Source organism: Mobula birostris, chromosome 8 (genome assembly GCF_030028105.1).
Source record: "Mobula birostris isolate sMobBir1 chromosome 8, sMobBir1.hap1, whole genome shotgun sequence".
NCBI classification, from domain to species: domain Eukaryota; kingdom Metazoa; phylum Chordata; class Chondrichthyes; order Myliobatiformes; family Myliobatidae; genus Mobula; species Mobula birostris.
In genome coordinates this window covers 76140563-76149933 of record NC_092377.1, presented here as the reverse complement: position 1 = coordinate 76149933, position 9371 = coordinate 76140563, and the positions used below count along the sequence as shown (strand labels likewise).

General features: G+C 40.7%; 1 long non-coding RNA gene across 1 annotated transcript in view; it reads right to left on the bottom strand.

Moving 5' to 3' along the window:
• Positions 1-565: 565 nt before the first annotated feature.
• The window catches only part of LOC140201415 (uncharacterized), a 45385-nt gene continuing 36579 nt past the window's right edge, over positions 566-9371 (bottom strand). The window contains exons 3-4 of the long non-coding RNA XR_011886856.1: positions 2581-3259; positions 566-1013 (exon numbers count right to left, since the gene is read on the bottom strand). This is a non-coding gene — a long non-coding RNA (uncharacterized lncRNA). The remainder of the gene's footprint in view (positions 1014-2580; positions 3260-9371) is intronic.

Genomic DNA, 9371 nt, shown 5'->3' with positions numbered 1-9371 from the left:
GGACCAGAGGACACAGCCTCAGAATTGAGGGACATCCATCTAGAACAGAGATTAGAGGAAATTTCTTTAGCCAAAGGTAGTAAATCTATGGAATTTATTGCCACTGACGGCTGTGGAAGCCAAGTTATTGGGTATATTTAAAGTGGGGGACGATAATTTCTTGATTAGTCGAGGTGTCAAAGGTTACAGAGAGAAGGCAGGAGAATGGGGCTGAGATGGATAGTAAGTGAGCCATGATGGAATAGCAGAGCAGATTCAATGGGCTGAATGGCCTGATTCTGCTCCTATGTCTAATGGTCTAATATCCACTTACATTTTAATTTGACTAAAAGAGACAGTGGAATCTGGAGCAATAAGCAAAATGCTGGAAATACCCAGCAGTTCAAGCAGCATCTGTGGAGGCAAAGAAATGGTTGCTGACTCAGATTGGAAGCCTGCATCAGGACTTAACCTGACTACTTTGTTTTCTTTGTGTTCAAAGTCATCCATCAAAGTTGATTGCTCGGTTATTAAAAAAAATAGAAGCTATTAAAACAAGTCTGCCAAATTTGAATTCAATGCATATTTTCACAACAATTTAGTTTACATGTCATTAAACAAACTTCCAAAGTGTGGCACCATCCACTTCAGTTCTCTGGAAATCCTGTCAAAGCATGTCACCATAAAAATTGGACACATTTATCATGGGTAAACACAGTCACTGATTAAATTATTTATCTTAAATCAAAAAAATGTATTGTACAAGTCACTCTCCCTTCTAAAAAATATGGTGTTTGGAATGCCAGTTCATCTATTGCTCCCTATTTGCTGCAAATATCACAGCTCTGTGCTTGTGGTGAAAGGTTTTTCTCTGCTTGTCATATTCAGGCAAAGTACTCCTTACCCTGCAGGGACATCACGTTCCTTTCATTGATTATGTCAGATACATTTCAGTTCACTCTGTGAAGTCACTCAGAATTACTCATTACACGTTCTTCATTTTCTCCACGATGCCAAACTGTTCCTTAGGACACCTGGAAAACATCAACAGAGTAAACCTGAAAGGAAGGCCATGGCAAGTCTAAAGATGAATATTTATAGGCCGCTGAGCTTAACAGCAACGAGTATTAATATGGCAGCTTTTACGTAACAAAACATATCAACAAACAAAATGCTGGAGAAAATCAGCAAGCCAGGCAGCATCTATGGAAAAAAGTACAGTCGACGTTTCAGGCCAAAACTTTCAGCAGGACTGGAGAAAAAAAAGCTGAGCAGTAGATTTAAAAGTTGGGGGGAGGGGAGAGAGAAACACAAGGTGGTAGGTGAAACCTGGAGGGGGGAGGGATGAAGTAAAGAGCTGGGAAGTTGATTGGTGAAAGAGACAGAAGGCCGTGGAAGAAAGAAAAAGGGAGGAGGAGCACCAGAGGGAGGTGATGGGCAGGCAAGGAGATGAGGTGAGGGAGGGATAAGGGGATGGGAAATGGTGAAATGGGCATTACTGGAAGTTTGAGAAATTGATGTTCGTGCCATCAGGTTGGAGACTACCCAGACGGAATATAAGGTGTTGTTCCTCCTACCTAAGTGTGACCTCATCACAACAATGGAGGAGGCCATGGATGGACACATCAGAATGGGAATGGGAAGTGGAATTAAATTGGGTGGCCACTGGGAAATCCCACTTGTCCTGGCGGATGGAGCACAGATGCTCAGCGAAGTGGTCTCCCAATCTACGTTGGGTCTCACTGATATACAGGAAGCCACAGTGGGAGCACCAAACACAGTAAATTACCCCAACAGATTGAAAGCCCTGAAACCTACAGTAGAGTGATTAATTTTAAGGACAATCAGCAAGCCAGATCTGTAGTCCCAGAGGGTTCCGAGGCTGGAGGAGGTTACAGAGATTGGAAATCTCTGAGGCTATTGGAAAACATAGGGCTTGGAATTTGGTGACTTGGTGGCACATCATGCCTGGTATTGTTGTTTGACTCTTCGTGCCCATTAGCTGAGCAAGCCAATCAGCTTTCTAGAGGCAGTTCACTGGCTCCTCGTGCCTGCTGCCAGAAGTGCCAAGGGTCGTCCAAGGGGAGTGGGTGGTGGAGCAATTTGTAGATAACCCACAGAAAGGAGAAAGGGAGAATAGTAACCAAACAGGAAAGAGAAGGAAAACTGGGAAGATCTAATCTGGCATGGAGAGGCTAATAGATAGATAGATAGATAGATAGATATACTTTATTAATCCCGAGGGAAATTTGGTTTCGTTACAGCCGCACTAACCAAGAACAGAGCGTAAATATAGTAATACAAAAAAACCCAACAATCAAACAACAAAATACAAACTACGCCAGATGGAAAATAAGTCCAGGACCAGTCTATTGGCTCAGGGTGTCTGACCCTCCACAGGAGGAGCTGCACGTTCGATGGCCACAGGCAGGAACGACCTCCCATGCCGCCAAGTGTTGTATCACGGTGGAGTGTGGCCGAAGTCCAACAGTAAAAAGTTCAATATCCAGTCTGCAAACACATTCCTCGATCGTAATATACCCCGGATTGCACCATCCGTTGTTAACCAGATCAGTAAGCACCCAACTCCTTTACGCTTACCGCTCTCGGTGCACTTCCGGTCAGGCGGAACGGTATTATCCACCGAACTCCTCTTCTCCAAAAGTCTCTGTTGTCCTGGTCCTCTTTCCTCAGCTTTGTGATCCCCCTCTGCATCCTCTGTGTGTTTTCCTCCGGATTTCAGCAGGGTTGTCTGCCGCTCTCTTCGCTAAGCCGGCCGGAATTTGCTGGTCCGTGGAATACACAATGCGACCTTGCTTCTGTCCCGCGTGTCAGGATGTAACCATTTCCAGCGCTAAAGAAAACCCAAATAAATCAAGGGTATTTTGGGGTTGCCGTGTTTGGTATGATTTTTTCAGTAATCAAACTCTTTCTGGCTGCAGCTTTTAAATAATCATTTGAGGTCTCCGCATAAGCTGCTTAACCTGAATCCTGCCATTCCAGAGCTGACAGACATGTCTGAGGCCTGTAATGGTATTGAAAAAGTTCTTAAGACTTGTTTCAAGCATGGACATTAGAAACCTTCAGCAATATAGTTGGCAGAATCTCCATAAACCCATAATCCAACATACTGGAGCTTCAGGTACTGACCAAGTAGATGCAGAGGTAATTCTAGGTTGGTTTGTTAATAAGCCCGAGATCAGCAGTACCAGCAAGATGACGCCTGAGCAGTACACCAACGTAACCATGAGTAAATTGCTAAACTGCAGTTAATGGAAATCTGGAAAGAGGAAGAACATAGATGTTTCAGTCTGAAGTGCCTTCATCACCCATGTGCTCAGTTAAAATAAACTTAATGGATACTACTATTTGGAAATGGGTCACATTACCCCCATTTCAGACCAGCCTTGTCATCAACACAAGATACAATACTATTCGATACAAAGGAAATTATTGTCTACTGTGCATCCCAAAAGGTTCCTTGGGCCCAACCCATGAACATCAGTGGCCAGTCGTGAAAAAGATTACTGGTTTACAGCCAAATTAATAAAAGCTTTGAGCTTCAGGCTCGCATCAATTAGGAATGATGCTAAAAAAGATCAAAGCTCATTACAGGCAAGAGACAAGAGAAAAGTCTAATCAAAAATCCAGATGGGATTAACCTTTTAATTTATTCCAGGAAGCATTTATGAAGTAAAATGTTTAAGTATAAAGCCTATAGTTCTAAAATGTCAGGGTACAAATGTTCCTATATTGAGCAGACTTTCAGAATTCAAATTCAATGCACATCTGTCACTACATCTGGTACAGCACACCACAGAGGATAATTTCTACCCTCTTTTCTCGATTTACTGTTCATTAATGAGCTACAGAGGACAGTTGATGTGATGTAGGTAATGAGTTATTATTTGCAATAATAAATGCCAACAAACCTATTGTTTTAATGAAAGATCATAATGAATAGGAGCTTTGGTGATTCCAAATGGATCCCATGTTCATCCAAAGATTATGAGCCAATCTGTACACTCCACCAGTGGTCGCTGAACAAAGATCAATAAGGGAAACTTTGGCTGCTTCACCTCCAACAGCCCATCTCTCCACTCTCGCCACTATCACCCATCCCCACTCCCCTATCTAATTCAAGCCAAAAAGAGAAATGGACAAAAGGATTTAGTTCAACTTTAAAGGTATTTTGAATATTTCTATAAAAGATATGCCTGAGCCTAACATTGACCTCATGGAGATAGCCAATGATTTTCACAACCTGATATTCAGAGGGGCATAAAGGATTCAGACTTCCGCCCTTTAAGTGCTAGATTAAATTGGCTAGTTTAACAGCTATGAAGGTATAACTCTTCTCACAGACGTAGGGATCATTGCAGCTCTGTGCCTAATACAGTATACTCTGTCAATGCTGACTATAGTTCCAGATCTGACTCCAGTTATGGACACACAAGGTCCAGGCTGTAGCACCGAACAAGTGATGTGCCGCTGGAGGTCACATTGTGAGAAAGGACTTCAAGATTGACTTCCTGCCCTCTCCCTCAGGTGAACGTAAAAGATCCCAGGGCTGCAACACACACAAAATGCCAGAGGTACTCAGAAGGCCAGGCAGCATCTATGGAAAAAAGCACAGACCAGCATTTTGTGTATGTTGCTCAGATTTCCAGCATCTGCAGATTTTCTCTCGTTTAACATCCCATGGTTGTTACTTTGAAGAAAAACTGGCACTGAGAAACCTGCTCTTGATGTCTATTCTGGTGTTGGGCTCAAAAAAGTTCACCGGATTGAGGCCTTCCACCAGCAATACTGAAAGAAATCCTTTACACATGCCAGATAATTCAAATTAATTTTAAATTTTTCAAACCTTGGGAGGCATAATGCAAATTCCTATCTTTGCTACTGCAAAAAAAGAATGACTGTTTTAATTGAGGAGAAATATAACTTCACCCATAATCAGAGGATGATTACAGTATGTACAAAAGGCCAATCAGCCCATCAATCACTGGTGTTATAAGACTAATCCACATAGGCTACGTCCAGGATAATTTTGAAAACGCCGGTTTCGAGTAAAAACAACAGGCGTACACACTAAGCGTTTTTCAAAATATCTCTGTCCACACTAACACGGATATTTGGGCAAATCTCCTCTACTGGGCACGCGCAGGACACACAGAAAACAAGCGAAGAGGAAACGGTATACTTAGTGCACGTTTGTCCAGTTACAGAGTAGAAAAACTTAAAAGGAGTTGCTCTTGGCTCTCGCGCAGGAGGACTTAAAACTAAAAAAAAACAAATACTGGAGCATATGGAGGCAACTGACAGGGAGTTCACGGACAGTATGACCCAGCTGATGACGAACATTGGAAACTGACTAACTCTGTTGCATTAATAAAGCACCTTGTTAAATGTATAAAACATGTCTGCATCAGTGTTATCTTGTATTTCCATACAATGTTACATTCGGCTGTTACACATCTATTATCAGAGAAGTACTTGCATAAATAGGTAAACCACCTTCATACAAGCAAGGACAGAAAACAGGGCAAAGTGAGTATACTTATTTATTCAGTAAGCTATGGGTCAAAGTATTTGGTGAGTACATTTCTACTCTTCTGGCTTCAGTCTCGTTGCCATCTGTTCTGAAATTGTTAGGTTATGTGGGGGGGGTTGCGTTCAAGAAAACAACGAACATCTGTTCTGGCACGTCATGACAGCGTTTTTAAATAGTCAAAAAAGCTCACTTTACAATTTAACTCTCACACCGTTCACACCAACTGCGCATTATAACAGCCGTACGGCAGTGCTTGCGCAGTACCAAGCAGAAGCAGAAAAAGCATTGTTGTTGGGGTGTTGTCATGACAGCGTTTTTAAATCTCTCCGTTTACCCCGTGCACACTACAACAGATATTAGGCATTTTGAGATTTATTCACTCTGGAGACCGTTCCTGAAAATCTCCATTTTTGGAGGATGAAAACGCCGCTTTAGTGTGGACAGAGGGTCAAAACGAAAAGAAAAGGCTTTGTTTTCAAAATTATCCAGCGTAGTGTGGACGTACCCTTCGACCCTCTTCCTCACCTTCCTCCCTTTCGGATATTTATTCAGCTCTCTTCTGAATGTTACAATTGAATCTGCCTCTGCTACTATCCATGATAGTGCTTTCCAGGCCCTAAATACTAGCTTTCATTTTAAAAATTATCCTTTCAGCTTCTCATGTTTCTGTTATCCTTATGGCCATGACATGGACCCCCTTTGTAAAGGAAGAAATTTATAATTAATACATTGGTGTTCACCGAGCCCTCAATGTTCCACCTTGTCAATTTCAAATTGGGATGAACCTGATGTGAAATATTAATGACGAAATAGATTCCTTGGCCTGAATGACATGCTTCCGTGCTGTTTATTCTCTCAGTGTGAAGAAAGAATGGAAACAGCAATGTCATAGCATGTGCCATCTGACCTCAGGTTCACCCCAGGACTAACCATCTAGTCCAGCGTCACCCCATTACAAACTGAACTGAGGAATGCATAGATTCACTTTGCATCCAGCCCTCAGCCCAGTTAGACATGGCCTATCCAATCAAGTGAATGGGGTCACCAACCTTAACTAAAAATTAACTAGTTTGGTTCTTCAAATTTAACATTAATATCAAAGTTCAAAAGCTCAGAGTAAATTTATCACTGAAGTACATATATGTCATTATGTACAACCTTACATTTAATTCTCTTGCAGGCATACTTAGTAAATCCATAATAGAATCAATGAAAGACATTTTAGTTAATATGTCTAAGTTGATTATTTTATTAAAATATAATATGGGAAAAGATCTACTACTGTCTGCCCTATCTATGCCCCTTATAATTCTGTAAACCTCTATCAAATAGAGTGTTTCACTTAAAATAAAGAAATCTAACCAAATACTTAAACACTTTTACACCAAGGGCCCTCTGTTCCACAATATTGTTTATGTCCTTATCATTTATTGTGTGAATGTAAAAATGGTTGAAGTACATTTAAAATCATTAAAAATAGAATAATATAAAAATTTAAAAGCACTTTTGCTTTATATTTTTTTCAATATCTAAGGGAAGGAAGTAAAATGAAAGCACATAGCATCTTATCTTTTTAATGAAGGTTGACATTTCCATGTGAATAAATATACCCACACAGCATACTGGCTGGTGTAAAGCTAAAGGGTCATCCAAGTTGTGCAGCCAGTTCTTCAGCTCAGTAAAGTCAGGAACCTGCACTCTGATTTGAAATCTAGGAAAAGAGTGGGAGATCTGAGTGCCACTGTTTGATTTCTGGCATACTTTACAGAAATCTGCAACACTCTGATATGTTTACTGCAGCGACCAGCTCCACAAACCGCAGCCCATTATCTATTTCTTTTTGTAGGAATGAGTGCTGCTCTTCTACCTCACAATGGGTAAAGACCAATTTTCTAGTCTCTGTGGAAATGGCTTGTCTCTCCTGTTAAAGTTATGCCCACTTTGAATTCCCAGATTGTGGATGCCAAATAATTTTGTTAATTTTGATCCACTAAACTTCTAAATCACAGCCAATGACACAGTGGAATATTCTCTTTTAATGTGTTTGTTTATTGATAGAAATAACATTATTTTGACAGCTAACAGGAAGACCATATAACAAAATGAATATAGCACATGACAACATAATTGCATTTGCTTAGACTTCTTATTGTGAATGACTTGTCCTATTTGCTACATTTAATGCCTCTACCCAAGAGACCCACTGTCTGTCAGAATATGCACAACTGCTTAGAATATCGCCTGTGCCCTTGGTGTATTACAAGTCAAAGGCACCCCTAATGGAGAGAGTAAATGCTGAAACATATCAAATTTCACCACCAAGCAATATTAAATTTAGCACTGAAAGCAAAGCATAATTTTCTCTCTATTAGGTTACAGTAAAAACAGCAATGAGTTTGCATATAATCCTTGCCAGTTTTGCAACAAATTATGCACAATCATTTAAAAATGACTTACATTAGCAACCATAGACTAATCTCAATTGACCAAGAAACTTCTCACTTGAAGGTTTTGTAAACTGTAGACAATATCTTTTGCTCACAGGTCAACTAATCATTCATTTGATGATTCAACCTTAACAAAACACTGGACAACATTGAACAAAAGCTTGTTTTGCATGAGCGTGACTAGAGCTTTGCTAAAATTTTACTTCCTTTTGGAAACACGCCGGTAAGCAACGGTTAATAAATGCTTGCCATACCCAGTCATGACAACAGACAGAACAAAGAAGAAAAAGCATTGGGATTGATACAGAATGCATTGAAATTACATGGTAGATCCATCACAGTCTGGAACAGAGCAAACATTGCCTTCTCCCCAACTCAGAAAGCAACCAGTGAGATCAAAGAAGAATTTGTACTTGAAACTTGTGCAATCCCTGATCAAATTTCTAATGTGATACAGAGCCTCCTTGATAGTTCAATGCTCCTGATGCATTGGAAATGTTCAATTGGCAGGGAACGGGAAAGAAAATCTAATGTGGGGGAATCATTCTGACGTCACTCTTATAACAAGATCTTGTCATAATCACCACCCCATTTCATCACAGTCAAGTCAAACACTTACGTCAACACCCTCGATCCAGGCACCTGCACCTGTTGGATTTCATCATTGCCCAGGCAATGGACTGTAAAAACGTTCGTATCACTCACATCAATGACAGGAACTGACAACTGGTGGACTGCGCACAGCCTGCTCTGTTCTGTCAGTAATTTGTTTAAATTTATATTTCAGGATCTGAGCATCGCCGGCAAGGCCAGTATTTGTGGCCAATTTCTAACTGTTCTGGCAACCATATTGTTGGGTCTGGAGTCATGTAGAGTTCCAACCAGTGAAGATTTCTGCTCTGAGGGACATTCATAAGTAAAACAGGTTTTTACAATCCAGCAATTTTGTGGTCATCAATTGCTGGCTTTTAAAAAAATAATAATCCAGATTATTAACATAAATTCAAGTCTGCAGCTGTCACTGTAGGGTTTCAACTTGATTGTAACTGCAGGCCACTGATTCGCAGCTGCAGTAATTTACCCAAAGCCCTACCTGTATCAATCCAGACCCTAAATGGCCTTGCTATGAAAAAAAAGATCCTGTAGGAAGATCAACATTGAAGGACTCAGACCTCACAGGAGAAGCTCTACATGATCAACACTTTACATACAATGTGACAAATCTAACCCAACAGGAGCTGCAGAGTACTCAGAACCTGTACGGACCTGAGATCCACCATAATTAGCCCTTATGAAGCCACTGTCATTTCCTCAACCAGTGAACTGAGGCGGGTTTGAAAAAAGAACTGAAGAGAATACACAAGTGGATATATCACCATAACTCACGGGGA